A 16,707-nucleotide genomic window follows, 5' to 3' on the forward strand; every position below is an offset into this window, starting at 1 on the left:
AGACTCCTTAAAGGGAGTGAAAGGCAGGATATCAAATCCAAACTCTTCTTCTTCTTAATCAAGACTGAACCTTTAAAAACTGCACCATTTAAACCACCAATTTCAAAACTGCAGATTTTTTGTTGTTTCTTAGAATTCCCAAGCAATGCTGGGTCCAAGGCTTCTAGTTCACAGTATAGGGAAAAGTTTGGGTTTTCTTTGGCAACAGCAATATGTATGTTGGAAAGAACTTCAGATGCTTTATGAGAGAGGACTGGTTTTCTTTTGACTTTAGGCCCTTTCACACATTGTAACATTCTACATGGTGATATATAAAAGGAAAGTACTATACTACATGTTTATGACATCTCTCATCTGTAGAGCCAGTTTGCTGGCATGAAACATGGTGATTTCTACGCAGATGTGTATTCTGTCTAGGAATGTTGCAGTGTGTAAAGTGACTCTGAGAGAAACAACACCTGCCTGCTACTGAATTGCTAACTACAAACTCTAAAAAGGATTTAACTTGGATTTCTGGAATTTTCTGAAGTCAGCGTTTTATCCAAAGGCTGCTTCATATGCTCATGTCTTTGGCTACCGCCACATGTCCAGGGCTCTTATGGAGCTGCAATAACTTTTAAATGCTTCCCTATGTGAGTCTGCTAAATAGTGTGGGAAACACAAAACCCAGTACTGCTTACCCCAGAGAAATGCAATAACTGGTTTGATACTTTGTTCTCCAGCGAAACTCCATGGTATTTAAGCATTCTCATGGCTACAGGGATCTCAACCACATGTCTGGTTTTCGGTGACACCACTTTCAAAAACATAAAAGTTTTTGAACCAAGCACAACTTGGTATTCTATTTTGTGTTTATGTTCTCTTATGTCTGAATGTACATTTTATTATCTTTTCCCTAAGTTGATTAATCACCTTCCTTTTAACCAGTTAATTGTCTGATTGAGTAATTTTAATTAAATTTTGCATATCACCCAAACTTCATTGTGGGTGCTTTTTTGAGGTATTAAAGTGTGAGGCAACATAAAACAAACAAATCAGAAAGAAATGCTGTCTTTACTGTTTTGATTTCCTATTACAGTAAAACACCAGAACTGAAATAGCCATATCTGGCTGACCATCCTATACACAATGAGTAAGAATAATTCAGCTGAGTGCAATTTACTTCTCGGTTGACATACAGTGGATTCCACTGTAAAATACATAAAATGACTTTGTCTTCAGACCTCTTTTAAAACACACCTATTCGTGTTAAAGGGCTGAATTGTGATCAGGAAAGATGCTTCCATATAGCCAAAAATCTGCCTTTGCTCCTGGATCCCATGTGTGCTTTCTTTTTCCGCAGTGCCTCCACTTGTGAATGACTGGGCAGAGAGTTTCCTTGTCAGCCTCCGAGAATTTCTTCGTTCTTTTTAATCTCTCATGAGAAATGCACAGTGGAGCACTCCTGTCATATCAGAGTTAGAATGAATGAGATAAGGATTCTAAAGCACTCTGTAGAATTCTCGTGCTGTATACATGATTAATAACAATGAAGTGACTGGGCATTTTGGAGTGGATTTACCTTAGTTAGTGAATTTCCTTATTTCCCCTTGAATGTTCAGAGAGCAGCGATTAATATTAATGTGCAATTAGAGAACTGGAAACAAAAGCTGGAAATGGAAAGCATGCCATTAAAAAATTGTAATAGACTCCAGTCTGAAGTGCGAGTCTATAACCTCCCCAACAGGCATTCCCGCCCTCCTGCATAATCAGCACTTACTATAAAAGGCATCTCCACATTCAGAACAATTCTTACGTAGATCCTAATTAGAGAGGAGCTCAGTCATTGCCTGTGTGACTTCTCTGGCTATCTATCAAAGCCTGTTATTTTTAAATAAGGGGTCTTCCTGCTCCAGAGTTTCTGCTCCTACCCGCTCCCAAGAATGAAGCTCTACTGCTGAATTTATAACATTACATTACATGCATTCCCATGGCAACAGACTGTGATGTTGCAAAAAGAGAATTATGACTTCACTACAGGTGCTGCCACAAAGAGAAGCTGGGTTACCCAGGAGGAAGTAAATATTCAGAAAGAACATCTGATGCAACAGGGAAGGGAATAAAGCTCAGCAATGATAGAATGGCTGTTATTTGTGCCAATGTACTGTATCCAAAGAGCATTTGCTTAATTGTGTTGCATCTCGCCTCTATGTACTAAACCACAAAACTGAGCTATGAACATAGGGAGAGTGCCTTACAGCGTGTGTCAGGGTGTTTCCAGGCAGGTGTTTATTGTGGGAACAATTCTCATCAGGGAAGTTTTTCACTGCGTCTACACGGTGTTCTGAAAATGCTAGCTCACATTTTCTTCTCATTTAATCCAGCAAAAAGTCTTTTAAAATATACCTGTTGTCAACAACCTATTTGATGTCTCAACAATTGATTTGTAGTATTTAAACCCCATCTGGAGGCACCTTTTTGTCAGACAACAGGTCCATCTTATAGCCCAGTATTATATACTGACTGGCTGTGATTCTCCAGGGCCCCAGGGAACGGTCTCACCCCTGTCCCACCTGGAGATGCTAAGGACTGAATTTCTGCCTGCAAAGCCTGTGCTCTGCTATTGAGCTACAACCCTTTATTCATTCATTTAGGCTAAAATCCTATGTCCACTTATCTGGCAGTAAAACCAATTGAAATGAGCAAGACCTTTATCTGAATATATAGGATTGCAGATCAAGGCCCTTAACACGTTCATCAGGGGTTAGTCCTGGATTTAATTTAATGTTAGGTTTTAATCTTAAGAGTATGCGAAGTTAATAATAAAGAAGAGAGATCTTCTGATTGTAGACATACAAAAGTGTTATGCTGACAGTTCATTTTGTTTGCAGCCTGATTTCCCGTTTAGCTCCCATTGTGGCTTCCTCTCATTAGAATGGTGTAAGCGATGGCATCACGTAGAAGACAATGGAGAAACCCAAAACTTCTGTCACTGCAGTGATCTGGTAGCCATTTGTAGCATTGGAGTTTGATGGATATATTGCAGCAATGTGCAGAAAGACTCTGGTTGAAAGGATAGATAAAACTTTAAAGATTTATTACTCAAGGCAAACAAAGTCATTGCAAATAGATGTGAAGTTAACACTGACACACATTAGCTCATACTCAGACTAACTCGGAAAAGAAGCAAGAAGGAAGTAAAGCCTGAGAGTTGGTGATCTACTTGACGAACAGGTAAAGTTACTAAAAGAGAAGGAATCAGTAAGGGATGAATAGGTTGCTTTTCTGTCTGTTCCATCCCCACGGATTCCGATAACTTATTGCAAGCTTTACTGTTGCTTTACTCCTAATAAGCAGCATGCCCCAATCCACGCTCCACCAAAGTAGTGTGGGAGATTTAGCAGCCCAACCTAGCAATGCATATTATTCCTAGTTAGCATGAGAAGGGGCTAAGACCACAGAGCTGAATTCTGATAGGCAAAGACAGGCCATAGAAATTTAACTGTTAGAGAGGGCTCTGTGTGATGTCAGCAGCATCATTATCATCTCCAAGCAACTCAAGAGCAGCTATACATGGAGCAACCTCCATTTATTCTTGCAACACTCTTATGACGTATGTAAAAATGAGTGGTGATTACCAGTCCAGTGTGAACCTGTGGAATGCATGGCCGAGGTGGGATTCAAACCCATGTTTCCCACGTCTTTAACCACTACACCACAAGCCCTGTATCTGATAGTCATACAGAAAATTAATCCCATTGTGTAATATGTCGGTGTCTCTCTGGCTTTGCATAACAAAAGTGGGAGGCAAATAATAGAATTGTAATTATTGCTGCTTGCTTCCCACTGTGATAAAAACAAATTTATTGCCTCCTGTGTGAATCACACCCAAGGGCATCTCTCTGGCTGTTGTTGGAGGGAGAGGGCTGGGTTAGATAGATCTGATTCAGGAAAGCAGTTCTTATGATGATGTTGTTGTCATCGTTCTGCTCTTAAACAGTCTTCTCTAACCCGGTGCTCTCCAGATGTTTTGGACTACAGTTTCCATCAGCCCCAGCCAATGTGGGAGCTACAGTTCAGCACACCTGGAGGGCACCAGCTTGGGGAAGGCTGTCCTGGAGATGATCACATTTGGGGCTGTTTACAAATCTGCACTGTGTTCTTTATCATCCAGGGCCTGTGGCTTGTGGCAAAATACACTTTAAAACAAGGGGTAGTGTTAATAGTATGTAATGAATTACGCAAAAAGCGCTGCTAGGGGGTGAAAAAGACAAAATATTAACTTTGTGTAAAACATTTGAATTTTAATGCTGAGTGCTGACTTAGAACCTCACGTTTTCTTCCGCTTGCTTTTGGTTAGCAGGACTGAGAAACGGGGGGAGGGGGTAGCTGGTAATATTTTCTTTCGTCATAATTTGGCAGCTGGAGCGGGGGGGGGGGATCTCTTTTTCCCTTTCTCTCACCTATGTCCCCTGTTACTACTTTGTGTGCTGTTATTGCAAGCCAAGCCGCAAGTAGAGTGCTTGACAGGAGGAGAAGATCCAGATTTGCAAACATCCAGCATAGAATATCTACATTTCAAACTCAGAGCTTTGTGCTACAGCAGCCTTTGCAAACCTGGGGCCTTGCCTAGAGTGCAAAATAGCCTGGCACCAGCACTGGCTAGGATTGCCAGCTGCTTCTCTTTTTTTACCAGCTTCTGCTCCTGTGCCTTCAACAGCAGGTTGATCGGCTGATATCAGCAGTTATAATGCTTATTTGTCTACTGTGAGAAGCTTTTTGTAGTTTAGTCGTGTCTGACTCTTCCATGACCCCATGGACCAGAGCACACCAGGCACTCCTGTCTTCCACTGCCTCCCGCAGTTTGGTCAGACTCATGCTGGTAGCTTCGAGAACACTGTCCAACCATCTCGTCCTCTGTCGTCCCCTTCTCCTTGTGCCTTCAATCTTTCCCAACATCAGGGTCTTTTCCATGGAGTCTTCTCCTCTTCTTCTTCTTCTTCTTTAAATATTTTCTTGATTTACAGAAGTATGTGTAATGTCTCTTGTATTTTTTCCATGTAACATTTTTACAAATCAGTTTCATTTGTTGAGACATTAGGAAGAAAAGGGGGGGGGGGAGATGGGGGGGTCGGGTAGCGATGTTTCTATTTTGCTTAATGTATGTAGGGTTTGGTGTCAGCGTTACTTGTGCAAGTCCTCTGCTGTTCACTTGTGTTCCTTTGGTGGTGAGAGAGGTTGAGGTTGGCCTAGAGTGTGGTTGTTTAGCAGCCAGAAACACCATAACCAGACACTGGATAGACCTGTCGGGAGTAAGCATGGACCAATGGTACCAAATAGTATGGGAAACAGCCCTACTAGAAAAATCAACCAATAAACTGAAACTGACCCAGGGACAAACAGAAGAAGACGCATTTACTCCGTTATGGCTCCCCTTTATCACATACACAGCTCAACAAGACAATGACAATAATCCACCAACAGCATACAAATCAATATGGCTAACCTGATCCAAAACACCCACCCACCTCACTCACACACGAAAACAAAGATCACCACAGTCTTCTCTTCTCATGAGGCGGCCAAAGTATTGGAGCCTCAGCTTCAGCATCTGTCCTTCCAGGGAGCACTCTGGGCTGATTTCCTTAAGAATGGATAGGTTTGATCTTCTTGCAGTCCATGGGACTTCAACACCATAATTCAAAAGCATCAATTCTTCGGCGATCAGCATTCTTTATGGTCCAGCTCTCACTTCCATACATCACTACTGGGAAAACCATAGCTTTTACTATACGGGCCTTTGTTGGCAAGGTGATGTCTCTGCTTTTTAAGATGCTGTCTAGGTTTGTCAGGCCAATATCTACAAAGGCGTAGGAGTAAACTAGGTCTGCTATTCTCTGGTTAGCTGTCTGCAACCCTAAAGAGATCTATCAGGGTGTTTGTACAGAGCAGGGGGCTAGAAAATCAAGTGCACAGAGATGGGACAAGGATGTGATGAAAGCCAAGCTTCAGTGCTCTAGCTGTGAGGCTGGCATGGCTCTAACTTGGGAAGGCAAAGAGGAAGAAGCAGAAAACCGAGTAGGTCAGACAACAAGGGATTGTCTGATCACTTCAAATCTCTGAGGTTCTTCTGCTACTAGAAGGCACAGTCTGCAAGTAGCAGGGGTGACCCACCCTATTTCGCCACCTGAGGAGAAATAGGAATGTCCCACCCCTGGTTGCCCTCCGCTACCGCTCTGCTGAAGTTTCGCTTACCAGGGTCATGTGACTGTGACGGCTTCCAGTGAGATATCACGGAACTCTCACAAGATCTCACTGAGATCTCATGGGAAGCCGCCACTGTGTGACTCTGCCAGCTGTGGTAGGGACAGGTTGGGCATCCATGGGGCACTATCCCATGGGATTCTGCTACCCAAGGCAGCTGCTTCAGTCTGCCTCACAGGCACAGTACTGGCAAGTACTGTGTTGATTCAAGGGAATCTGCACACTTTTTCGTGCTTCCAAGAACTAATTATTGATCGTTAACTATGCTGGGATATACTTGTTATGGGGAGCAGTTATATCAGATAAAAATATTTGGCTTGAAAATTACTACTTTTAATTTCTGTATCCCGTTCACACATGGAAACAATGCTTGCAACAATAGTGCATTTCAAACATTGTTACTGTGGGAAAATAGGTGGGTGTCGAGAGAGGAACTGGATGAGTTGTGCTATTCTCTTATTTTAACAGAAAGCAATTATCTTTGCATTTAGTCAACCCTCCTGTCTCTACAGTTAGGCAAGGATTTTCAAAGTCAGCAATTTACATTTTGCAGAGCAACATGCCCTCATCACTGTAGCCCGAGTCTTTAATATGCAGGAATCTCAGCATCCAGCTGGTAGATTTATGCCCGGGTGGAAAATAATACAAATTGCAGAGAACTTTCAAGTCTCCTGAGTACAGAACAAACTGTAATTAATTGATTTGTTAAATGCTGATAAGATGCTCGCTCCTATTCAAAGCATGGACTGACACCCCTGACCTGACATTTCTTAGATTTCAGCAGAACTTCCCTGACCTGACATCTTAAGAGGCAAACACAGGGAAGGGATTGAAACCGAAAGACCAGAGCAAATGTGTGTTTGTGTATATGTCTTTTAAACCTTAACTATTAACTTCAATTTGAAAGCCAGTCCCAATCTATTATTATTATTATTATTATTATTATTATTATTATTATCCCACCCTTCATCCCAAGGTCCCAAATTATCAGAGTGTTATTTTAGTCATTTAATTGTCTAGCTTGTAATGGTAATTGATTAATGAAGGTAAATGAATTAACCCCAATTAATTATAGTCATTAGTGGACTGGCGCCTTCACACTCATTTTGTAGCATACCTAATCTACTATTGGCAGGGTGAATATACTTCAGGGAAAGGAATGTGTGATCCATCTGTCCTCCTTGTGGTAGGTTAACCTCCTTACCTGCAAGACTGCTGGGGAAAGTGCTCTGTGAGAGCTTCTGCAATGTTGTGATGATGCATTCATATATTTCTAGAGAAAGCCGACAGTGCTTTATGGCTCAGAGGAAGTAACATTTTCATATTTCAACTTGCATGTCTTCCTAAGCATGCTCTAATTTAATACCGCTTCCTTACTAGTGGCAAATTTTGAAGTGCTGGTGTTCCTCATGATACCACATCCCTTTTAAGGCTATGCTGCAAAAATGAACTTTTGACCAATGTAGACATTATGACTTCAATATCGAGCCACTTTCCCCTCTCATATTTACCCATCTGAGCAGTTATCATGAGTTCAAGACCTTGCTAACTGTTTTGGTTAGCCATAAGAGAGTTTTGGATAGGCTTCCAAAATAAAAGTGTGAGGTTACCTTTAATCATGCATGTCATTGTCACCTACCTTTTCCCCTGCTTAGCTTATTTGTTTCACATGCAGAACATGGACCAAAGAGATGGCATCATTGTCCCTTCAGTGAAATCAATGGCAATGCTCATTCACTGCCCATCTCTGCCCCAGTGTCAAGGGTGGCAGGCCAGTGCCTCATTCCATAAATCAGGACTGGGGAACCCATGGCTTCTCATTATGTTGTTGGACTAGAACTCCCATCAACAGCCACCAGCATGACCAGTAGTCAGGGATGATAGGAGTTCAACGATATCTGGAGAGCCACAGGTTCCACACCTCAACCCTAAATCTTAAAGTGGCTTTTGCCACAAATGACACATCCTTCATACTTTTTGCCTTTAGGCTGGTAACTGTGAACTGCAGAAAACCTGGAGAGATTGGATTTAGCCCAAGGGCCTACAGTCACCGACACCATTTCTAGGTTCTCTTCTGTTATGGAACAGTTCTGTTTCCTCCACTTTCAAGCTGCAATATTTTGTCAGCGAGAAAACATGGGTGTGTCCCCCCTCCACATAAGTTAGCAAGTCTATTACAATTGTGACTATTGTGCGGAATGAATTTTCAGGGAGCATTTACTGGAGAGTGCTGAGTGAAAGCGCTGCCCCTCACAAAAGCCCCCGCTATTTTGTGAATATTTTTTTAAAAAAAAGATTGAAAATGTTCCCAGAGATGGTAAACAGCTCTGTACCAACATTCTCCTTCCACCTTTTATTATTAAATTTGGAGAGCATTAAGCCTAATCTTCTGTTCTACTTTCTCCCTGCCCTGTTCTTAAATTTCAGGAACAGCGAACTTAATCTGCTTCATTTTCCTTGCAGGCTTTTGCATACCCTTGCTTCATATTGAAAGAGGCTTCTCCTCACACTCCACATTCTTGGAACCATGTGTTCTTCTCTTTCCCTCTTACAGCTTATAAATGGTCAAAAGTGGATGTTTATACTTGCAAAAGCAGCTACTTTGAGTCCTCTCTGAAGCAACAAGAACAAGTAACATAGTGGGGTAGAAATATAGTTCATCATACCACCAGCGCCACACAAACAAACACCCTGTCCCGAAAACCACAGAGGCTAAAAGGGGTGGGCCTAGCCAAAATGATCGTTCCAGCCCATCTCAGCACAGATCTTGAGCCTAGGCAAACATTTACCTCATGCTGAAAACCACAGAGCTCTGTTTGTATATAGAAAGAAACAAAACAGTAGCAGGAGATGCGGGGGGGGGGGGGAGTGTAGTGGAGTCACAATAAAAGGGGAAAGAGAGCAGAGTGCTCACAGCCTTGGGAAAGGGAATAAGCCAAGGGCAGTATTTCCAAAAAGGATCTACATTACTTAGAAGTTCGAGCCATTTAGGGTCAAATCAGACATGACAACCATGCAATAAATTATTGCATTACTTTTTCTGCATTCCCCACCCCAGCAAAAAGAAATATCTAATAGCTGCTGTGAGGAGTGTTGATGGATCTCTAGCAGAACCATGGCAAAGGGTAGAGGTGACTTAGCCCATTGCCCCAGCAATCCCTGTTCTGGATTTGGCTCCCCCGTGGCTTTTGTTGTCATAGCCCCATCTGAGTCCTGTTGCCAAGCAAGCAGGGGCTAGGCGTCTTTGACGAACACTTGCATGAGAACAGAATCCACATACAGACAGTCCAGAGGTCAGGGAATCCAGATGATCACAGAGCCAAGGGTCCAGATGGAGAGCAGGAAGCAGCAAGGTAGCGCCAGGAACTACAGGCGTTGTTTCCAGCATCTGACTGCTGCTGAGAGCTGTGTTTCAGAAGGCCAGAGCCAGCTGGTTCTCTTCAGTGCCTTCTCCCCCTGCCCTTGAAGGTTGATCAGCTGCAGGTGGAGTCATCCCACCTCCCTGCACTTCAGGCTGCTGTTCAGCAGGTGAAGCTGACTCCTGGCCCATGACAGTTGTTTGCATTGGGATGAAAGCTCTCATTAGCCAGGGCTCAAAAGAGTTGTCCAAAATATCTGGAGGGCATCAGGTTGGCTACCACCAGCTTAAAGGGATGCTCCCTTTTTGTGGGGTGAGTTGTTGGGGGCGGGGAAATCAGTCATAAGCCCTGTGCCATTAAGACCTTCTGCACCAGTTTAACATGTCCATTTTTCCTGATGTTGGAGATGCAGTACAGCCGTACTTTGGATCCCAAACACCTTGGTACTTGGATATTTGTCAGGACACTGACAAACTGGAACGTGTCCAGAGGAGGGCAACCAAAATGGTCAAAGGCCTGGAAACGATGCCTTATGAGGAACGGCTAAGGGAGCTGGGCATGTTTAGCCTGGAGAAGAGGAGGTTAAGGGGTGATATGATAGCCATGTTCAAATATATAAAAGGATGTCACATAGAGGAGGGGGAAAGGTTGTTTTCTGCTGCTCCAGAGAAGCGGACACGGAGCAATGGATCCAAACTACAAGAAAGAAGATTCCACCTAAACATTAGGAAGAACTTCCTGACAGTAAGAGCTGTTCGACAGTGGAATTTGCTGCCAAGGAGTGTGGTGGAGTCTCCTTCTTTGGAGGTCTTTAAGCAGAGGCTTGACAACCATATGTCAGGAGTGCTCTGATGGTGTTTCCTGCTTGGCAGGGGGTTGGACTCGATGGCCCTTGTGGTCTCTTCCAACTCTATGATTCTATGATTTTGGCTCCCAAACGCTGCATACCCAGTTTGTGTTCCAGTTTGCAAACATTCTTTGGAACCCGAACGTCCGACGGGGCTTCTGCAACTTCCGATTGGCCGCAGGAGCTTCCTTATGGAGCTATTGAGGGGATGGAGACCAGGGAACTACTGCGATGGGCTTAGGGCCCCTTTTTCTGTGCAGCCACTCTGCCTTTGCAGATGCTTCTCTCCCGTCACTGTTAGAATATTCACCCTGTGGCTGTTCCACAAATAATATGAAGCTGCTTTATTATACTGAGTCAGACTGTTCATCTAGCCCAGGGGGTGGGGAACCTCAGGCCTGGGCCAGAATGCAGCCTGAGAGGGGAAAGCAGTCAAAGCTGCCAGCTCCCAAAGTCTTATAAACCATTCCCTCAGATGTGGGAATTCTTTCTTTTCCCAATATTTTTCATGCAAAATTCTTGCTTCTAGAATCACATGGTATAATAGTTTCTCTCTGTCCTCAGGAACCATGTCCTTAAGATAAAGTAGTATACATATGCATCTAACTGTCCCAAATATTGGCAGTGATCACTTTAGGTACGCCTGGTACAGTATATGCATAACTGAATAGGCCTGCATCGTGCTGAACCCTGAAGTGACCCCAAAACATCACAAAAATGCCACAAAAAGGGGAGGAAAGGGTGGGTGGTTTGCAGGCTTTTTCAATGGTGTCTCAAATATACACGTGTAGTGCCTTGGAACGTAACCCCCGCGTAAATTGGGAGTTGCTGGAACTTCAAAATATTGGATGCAATTTCATACAGTACTTTTTACCTCAGGACAGTTTCACCAACAGTGGACAAAATCTGCTCTCTTCATTTCACATTTAGATATTCTAAACATCTGAGGTGGTGCTTACCTACCACATTGTCCAAAGTTTTGAGGAACTTCTAACCATTCCCTTTAGGCTTCAACTAGGCCTGGACGATGTACTGATACAGGTATGAGGGCCAGACCACGATGGCTGCTTCACTCAGTGGTATATTGTGGGTGAAACCGCCGCAGCTCCTGAATCCCTCTGCCCCTAGCACACAAGGGAGAAACAAGCAGCAGCCACGAGCTGGTGAGAGAGGAACTCAGGAGCAGTGGCAGTTTCACCCACAATATACTGCTGGGTGAAACTGCCATCCTGCTTGGACCCTAATACCACTGAGGGCAGAACAATCTACCGGTACATTGGCCAGGGACAATGTAGCTTGTTCCTCCCTTGGTTGCCCGTGCAAGCAGGCAGCTCATTTAAGCTTCTCTGTTCAGGGACTGCCCACCCCTGAACGGAGAAGTTTAAAAGAGCCCCCATCCTGCTCTGGCTCACACAAGCCAGAGGCGGGTTGGGGGCTCACTGCATCTTTGGGCAAGTGGGGGGCAAGTGGGCTGCCTCTTTCTTCTGGGAGAAAGAGGCAGCTTGCCCGCCTCCTCTGGCTGGTGAAAGCAGAGGGAGCCCTGCGGACAGAGCCTGACCTGGCTCCCTCTCCCTTTGAGTGAGGTTTCCAAACCTTTGATCATGGATGCTTTGGTTGGGATTCATGCATTGCAGGTAGTTGGACTAGATGATCCTTTGGGTCCCTTCCAACTCTATAATTCTACAATTCTGTGGTATAGAAAAAGAGCAGGGATCTGTAGTCTCTCAGCCCCACTCACCTCACAGAGTGATTGTTGTGGGAGAGGAAGGGAAAGGAGAATGTTAGCCGCATTGAGACTCCTTCGGGTAGTGATAAAGCGGGATATTAAATCCAAACTCCTCCTCCTCCTCTTCTTCTTCTTCTTGTAAAGGAGCTCCGTAAGCAAGGGGCCCACACCTATTGCTTCCCACTGCTAGCCTTTCTGCTTCCACACATTCTTGTTCCCCCTCCTTCCCTTTCCTCTGCACCCCAATACTTCCCACCTCCGCCACATCCAAACTTCTTCCTGGGGTCCGCATTTGAAAACCATATAACAAGCTATTCACAAAGCAGGCAGCCAATAGGAAAATCAATGCACCGCTACAACTTTAAAGAGACCTCACCCGTGAACTCGCCACAATTCTCTGAGATGGTTGTAGATGGGAGGGTGAGCACATGACTGCAGAAGGGAAGTGGCCTCGCTTAAGAGGAAAACATTTAGCCGCTCTGCAGCCTCGAACACAGAAGATGACACGACACTTTCTTTGTTGCCAGGAAAAGAGGGCTGGCCAGCTCATTCATTAGAATATTTTTGCATCAGGGAAACGGAGACAGAGGAGGAGCCGACAGACATAAGACGCAGAACGTCTTCATTAAAGATTAAGCAGCAGAAATGGACAGCGGCAGCCTGCGAGGCGCTTTTGCTGCAGGAGAAAATAAGTCAGTGAAATAGCCCAGAGACACTCAAATTGGGAGTTCATTCTATTAGCTGCCCTGTAAGAGGCAACAAGTCAAGGGGGTAGGATGGGCCAAGGAGGAAACGGCCTTTCCATATTACTAGCTGGGCTTCTGTCACACAGTTCCACGTTAGAGGCAATGCCTGTGGGGAAGCAGGTAGGTGCCCAGTGGCACAGAGGCTCCCATTAGCTGCACTGCCACAACTCTTGGCAGGTGCAGCCTCAGAGCAGAAGCTCTGCTGAATGAGCAATGAGACATGACAGGCAAGAGAGTTCCAGGGAATTGTTGCAGGCCTCAGGCACTTTTGTGGAGGCTCCAGGCTAGATGACCTTAACCACCCAGGAAGGGCCTTGTGGTTTAGAGCTTCATTTCTGTTGTGCAATGGGATTTGTAGGAAACGGGACAGGCCATGTTCTGGGCCTCAGCAATGGGAAGGGTCATATCAGCACTTACCAATGTCTGGGCCAAATGCTATCACGCACATGAGAAGGTAGAGATGCCCTCACAGTGCAAACCCACTCAAAATCCCTATTCCATTTTGAAATGGTGTGTTATGTATGTAGACTTCTTTATATTATTAATTTAGACACACAACATTCTTTTTAAAGGCATGCCATGTTATAACACCATTCTTATTTTTTAAAAACAGAAACTGGGCTTAATGCACAAATATGTCAAGAGACAGCATTGATGCAAAAGAGCAACACCTATATCTATCTATCATCTATCTATATATATGTGGATGGTGCTGTGGTCTAAACCGTGGGCTTGCCGATCAAAAGGTTGGCGGTTTGAATCCCCGCGACAGAGTGAGATCCCGTTACTCGGTCCCAGCTCCTGCCAACCTAGCAGTTCAAAAACATGCCCAAAAATGCAAATAGATTCATAGGTACTGCTCCGGCAGGACGTTAAACGGTGTTTCCGTGCGCTGCTCTGGTGTCGGTGTTGTGTTGTGCCAGAAGCGGCTTGGTCATGCTGGCCATATGATCCGGAAAAACTGTCTGCGCAGCGGACAAACACCGGCTCCTTCGGCCTGTAAAGCGAGATGAGCGCTGCAACTCCAGAGTCGTTTGCAACTGGACTTAACTGTCTGGGGTCCCTTTACCTCTCTCTCTCTATATATATTATTAAACAGAATAGGTTATGTTCCTTAGGGGGTGTATGGTGTGTTAGGGGAGGCGTAGTACCTCTGCTGGGGTACACACTGTGCTCCTCCTGGGGTACTTTGTCCACCTTTGCTCTCACCTTTGCTCTCACCTGTGGCTCCTAGAAACTGTCAGCATGTGACAACAGCCACACCCTAGAAAGGACCTCGATTGGCTGGCTAAACCAGGTGAGGGAAGGTGATGGGTCTGAAGCCCTCAGTGAGTTAGGGACTTCCCCTGCATGCAAAGACCGGCTCCAGCAGATTGAGCAGATGAGACAAATAGTGGGTCCAACGGTCAAGAAGGCGGTTTCTGCACATGCTGCAGTGTAGAGGGAAGTGAGGGGCAGATGCGGCTTGTCAACCTGGGAAGGCAGCCCATCCAGAAGGAAAACTCTGATGCCAAACCTCTCCTGCAAAGTGGGATATCATCGGGATAAGACAAAGCGAAGGAGTAAATCCTACACAAATCTAAAGTGGAGTCCCTAAGACAGGTGGATGGCATCCTTTATGCCTCCTTCCAACAACTCCTGAAGCCAAGAAAGTGTCAAACAAATTGCTCTGCTTTCCTTTGGACCACATCAGCAAGGCTGAGAGTGTGGCATTGTCCTCTGGGCAGCCCAGGACTCCATACACACTGCCCAGGCTCGCACCCTGGGGAGCTCCCTTTGCTGCTAACACAGAGGTTTGTCTTTGCCCCCAGAAGTGCACTCCATTGTCTCTCGGGGCAGATGGATGCCAACCATGTTCTTTAGGCTATAATGCTGCGCACACCAACTTGAGAGAGTAAGCCCATTGAGCAAAGGGGTCTTATGTTTCCAGTAACTCTATCAGTGCAAACCAAACCAGGTCATTTAAAAATGTGCAGGAAGCCCAAAAATACTCTCAAAAAGCTGTGTGTGGCGGACTGTAACATACTGAAGACATTGTGTGGCACTGCGAATCTTGATAACTTGCAGCTGACCAAAGAGACGTGAATAGCTCACAATCATATGAATTTCAGTTACTTACCAGCCCATTCATTAAATCTGCAGAAAATCAAATGAACAAAAGCGCTATTTCCAAAGCCAGCAAATGCTTATTTTGCCGTTAGATGATGTGTGGCAGTAGCCATAATCTTAGAGGCACTCCCTTCGAGGAGAGAGAGAAGCGGGCATTGCCCTTCTTGAGATGATGCTGTTTTTAGAAGTACTTACAATTTCTTTATTATTATTATTATTATTATTGATTAACCAGCTCGTTAGTCCATTCAACCAGCTCGTTAAAACACCGCAGCGATCGAGGTTGCCTAACGCCTTACACCCGGTGCCATCGCGCGACGGTCCCCTTGCGTAACTACTTTCATCTAACGAAATAGGTTTGCCTGCGCGTACAGAGAACTATTGCACAAGGAACGTGGGAGCGGGAGCGAGGCCGCCTCCTGACCACTAAGCGCCCTTCGCCACTAGGGGTGCTGTTCCGGCACGCGGCCTCCCCTCGCCTCCCCCGCGTGCTCCGCCACGCGCCCATGCGGCGCTTCGGAGTCCAGCCTCGCCCTGGCCGAGGTCGCGGCGCGCGCTGCTCCCAGGCTGACCCTCTGCTGCTGCCTGCTGGCGCGCGAAGGGCGCTGCTCCTGCGCCCCCCACCCCAGCTGCGGAAGCGGCGCCCACCGCACCTCCTTCGAGGGGGCCGCCTCCACAGAGCGCGCGAGCAGTCACCCCCCCCCCGCCCGCGCCCCCCACCACTTCCCCAGCCGGCGAGTGTGCGGCAGGCAGCCCCTGCTTGCCTCCCTGGTGCGCTCCCGGCTTCTCCCCCTCCTGCTCCCGCTGTGTCAGGTAGATTACAGCGAGCGGCGGGAACGAGCGCGCGGGAGGGCTGCCTTCCTCCAAGGCGCCCCGCGGCGGCCGCCCAGCAGGAGGGACGCGGCTCGCCTGGAGGGGAGCGGCTTCCGACGGGGCTCGGCTGGTTGCCAGCTGCGCGCTCTGGCAGCTTCCAGGCCCGCGCCATTCACTTCCCAGCTGCGGGCGCAGGAGCCGCCGGCCGGGAGCAAAAGCCCGGAAAATGAGCTCCCGCAGCTCCGCTGAGGAGAAGGCGGAGACCTCCCCCACCCCACCCCCCGTCCCTTTCTCCAGGCGCCGCGCTTTTCGGGCCGCTCAGGCGGGCTTCTTGCCTTCCCTATCGCTGCATCTCGCCATTCTAAGACGGCCGAGTTCGTTCTTGTTGTGAGCCCGGCCCTGCGCCACATGAGGGCCCTCCGCCTATTCAGACGACGTCTATCATCCGCGTCAGTCATTCCCGAAGTCTGCCGCCGCGACGCGAGAAAAGAGATGCGTGGAATGAGAAGCGGCGGGACCCAAAGAAGCGGCGGCGGCGGCAGCTCTGTGTGAGTCGCGCCTCTCCCGGTCAGTTTCCTAGGCGAACAGGAGTCAAGCCACCGGCTCATCTAGCTCGGTGTTGTCGGCACTGACCGGCAGTGGTTCTCCAAGGATCCTCTCTCAGCCCCACCTGGAAACGTCTGGGATTGAACCCCGCGTCTTCTGCATGCCAAGCAGGTGCTCTGTCACAGAACTATGTATGACCCTTTTCCTAGGGTGGCTTAACATGTTTCTGACAAGGGCTCTCTCTGAGCAGCAAGACTCATGGTTTACTTGCGGAAGGTCTGAGGTTCAATCTGCAACAAGACCAAGAAGGCCAGTGGA

General features: G+C 46.5%; 1 long non-coding RNA gene across 1 annotated transcript; it reads right to left on the reverse strand.

The window, feature by feature from the left end:
* Window positions 1–1,034: 1,034 nt before the first annotated feature.
* Window positions 1,035–1,948, reverse strand: LOC310673765. Its single transcript, XR_014509218.1, has 3 exons — window positions 1,760–1,948; window positions 1,562–1,649; window positions 1,035–1,444 (listed from the first exon to the last, which is right to left on the reverse strand). It is a non-coding gene; the product is annotated as an uncharacterized lncRNA (long non-coding RNA).
* Between the last annotated feature and the right edge of the window lie 14,759 nt (window positions 1,949–16,707).

This window comes from Podarcis tiliguerta (assembly GCF_965153285.1).
Source record: "Podarcis tiliguerta genome assembly, chromosome: 1".
NCBI classification, from domain to species: domain Eukaryota; kingdom Metazoa; phylum Chordata; class Lepidosauria; order Squamata; family Lacertidae; genus Podarcis; species Podarcis tiliguerta.